Source organism: Octopus bimaculoides, chromosome 16 (genome assembly GCF_001194135.2).
Source record: "Octopus bimaculoides isolate UCB-OBI-ISO-001 chromosome 16, ASM119413v2, whole genome shotgun sequence".
NCBI classification, from domain to species: Eukaryota; Metazoa; Mollusca; class Cephalopoda; order Octopoda; family Octopodidae; genus Octopus; species Octopus bimaculoides.
This window is the reverse complement of record NC_068996.1, coordinates 753,775-756,907: the sequence shown is the minus strand read 5'-3', so window position 1 is coordinate 756,907 and position 3,133 is coordinate 753,775. Positions and strand designations below refer to the sequence as shown.

The 3,133-nt window shown below is 32.9% G+C and overlaps 1 protein-coding gene across 2 annotated transcripts in view; it reads right to left on the bottom strand.

Moving 5' to 3' along the window:
• The window catches only part of LOC106873941 (homeobox protein OTX2-like), a 170,970-nt gene that overhangs the window by 125,709 nt on the left and 42,128 nt on the right, over window positions 1-3,133 (bottom strand).

Below are 3,133 nucleotides of genomic sequence, written 5' to 3'. Positions count from 1 at the left end.
ATATATATATATATATATATATATATATATATATATATATATATATATATACATATATACATGAGTATATATATATATATACGCATACACACATATACATGCACACATGCCCACCTACCTACTAACCTACATACAAACATACGTATATGTATTTATGTGTATGTGTTTGTGCTCGTGTGTGTGTTCATATACACATATGTATAAGCCGTTTTATTTTCCTTCCGGTGTTTGTTATTCTTAATGTTGGCGCAATAGTTACTCTTTTATTCTTTCAGTTTTACAATTTTACAAAGTATTCAATACATTCAATAGAAACTAGCGGCTTTTGTTGTTATAGTAATTGGTACATACATTGAAAGACAACATCTAGAATGAATTCAGGAATCGTTTTCTATCGCTCTACGCTCTATCAACAAAATGCGCGCCTACATCCTGAATTACATTATTTATTCATTTATTTTTCATTTATCTTATTCGAGTAAGTTTAAGGTATTGCAAAAGGCAGAACAAGTACCGTCGGGGCAATTACCAGAGTTGAAAGGTGTCATAACATAACTAAACTTGTTATTAGAAACATATTTAATGGTACATTCACAACTAACTTATTAATTTGTGTGTGGTCATAGACATAGCCTATCTGGGTCTTTTTCGTTTCATACACTGGATAATCTATGAAGCGAAGCTGACTATAATATAGCATTGAATACTTCCGCCAAACAAAAGTGAGATAAATTTTGATGATGTAAATAAAAAAAATTAAATGAGAATTTAAAATATAAACACAAATAAAAATGAAGCATATGGGTCACAACCTGGCAGTCGAAGACGAAAGTTTGTACATCATTGACAGAAGTGCTAACATTAACAAAAAGCAATGCAAACTTGTATGATCTTTACAAATTACTAACAAAAGCTAAAAAAACTGTAAAGTTGCACCTAATCGACAGAAAAATAAAGGATATAAATGATAGGGCACGAAAAGGTGCCTGTTACCTAAGTAGTTCATCCGACAACAGGCAAAAAAGACGACAAAAATTGAAGAGAGCTCTACCTGATGTTTGTCCTATCGAAAGCATAGGACATATAGAAGAGTGTGCCTATATTCCAAACGTAGAACGTGGCAGGAATTCAGGGCCTGAGTGTTGCTCTACATATATACCTATAATCTTGTCCCACATTACTTGGGCGTCGGAACACGACGTTCAAAGCAAGGTACATTTGTGGTATTGTTAATCCTAGGCTTGTCGTCAACTCCATTCCCAATATATAGAGTTAATTCCCTGGATTTATCATTCCATGTGCGAAGGAACATTAAGTTAAGGTACTTCGTGCAGTAGGAGTTAATAAAACGAAGAGTACTTAGTTATAGAAATTACAAGTACAAAAGCAAAAAATAGTAGTTCTTCGTTGTTATGCTTATCAGAAGACTAAAAATTGTAACAGGTGCTGAAACATATCAGGACCTGACCAATCTGTACAAGCAAAAAGAACATAAATGGGATGAGATTCATGATAAGGTCAATGAATTAGACAGCTTTCACTACAAAATCTGATGGCCCTGCACTATTATCATGGTTTTTACATTCACGTTCCTTTGAATGGCATAAAATATTAAGGGCTTTTCCTCCTTTTCTTTCACTAACTAAGATTGTTATTTAAATCTAGATCGTTTCTTATTGAGCATCCTGATAATCAAAAGCGGTCTTGTATTGACGATTTCGTCCTTTTTACATATCTAGGGGTACATTGTTCAAAAGTAACTGTCCTGTTCTCATTTGAAGGTGATTTTGTCACTATTTCATGCAGTACAGATATTCTCGCTGCAGTGTAATGTATGGCATTGACCAAACAAACGCTCTCATTCTGTATTAGTAACATGTCATCGTATATACAAACATATACACACACATGCGTATGCCTACCTACCTACCTACCAACCTACCTACCTACATACATACATGCATATACATATATCTGTGTATGTGTGAAAGAGAAAGAAAGAGAGCGAGGGGATGATAAAGAGAGAGAGAGATAGAAGAGGTTAATAATTTGATGAAACTAAAATCGCTTATACTGCTTATACAAGAGTATTTTGATCAAAAACTTTCCAGCCATGAAACTTCCTATCTTGTATTTTCATTTTCTTTTAAACAGGGTACCTAAACTGCATTACTCAGGATTTTTAGGAGATCCAGTTGCAATTTCGATCAGGTCAGTCTAACAAGTACTACATACCATTCGGTCCTTTCTCCCATAAAGAAGCAATATTAACCATTGTAATGAACAGAATTCTGATGGAATTATTCTTCTATTATATTTCATTCATTTATCATTGATGAGTTCAATATGGAATTGACTTTGTCGTGGAGATTTAAAAATCATGCATCTTGAACCACAAAAACTCATGCTTTGACTTAAGAGGTCAAGAAGAAGGCAATAACCCATGGCATGTGAGTCTGCAACACATTGCATTTACATTTTTTTATCATTTTACGCCCTAATATCTTGAAAAATGTATTGGAAAGAATAATAAACTAAAACTGTTCAATTAGAGTTTACCTGGAACTAAACAACATTAATAACAACACTAGCATATTAACATGTTCTATTGTCATTACTTCACTGATGTATTATGATATCAATTATAATTGTATGTTATTAATATTACAAAAATAAGATTTGTACAGAATCCAAGATGCTAGTTATATATTGAAATGGAAATGTCTCTTCACCAGGACCAAAATTCAAGCAGTAATTCCTGTTAGACAGTCACACAGAGTATGTCCTTAAATATGCTGAAAAGTAGAGGTTTACGAGCATAGGACAGGTGAATATATCCCCCCTCTGCTTGCGTCAATAGGTCAGAGACCATAACTGAAAGCGGTCACGTACCTTGAGCACGTGGTTTAATTAGTTTCCTTGATTAAATGCATAAAACTGAACTCTTTAATTGTTATATTTCATTTATTTCCTTTCCTATACAGTTGTTCTGTTGCATATATTTTATTTATATAATAGATTCTGCACTAGATCCTGTATGTATACATGTGCGAGTATGTATGTATGTACGTATATATGTACGTATGTATGTATGCATGTATGTACGTATATATATATATATATATATATATAT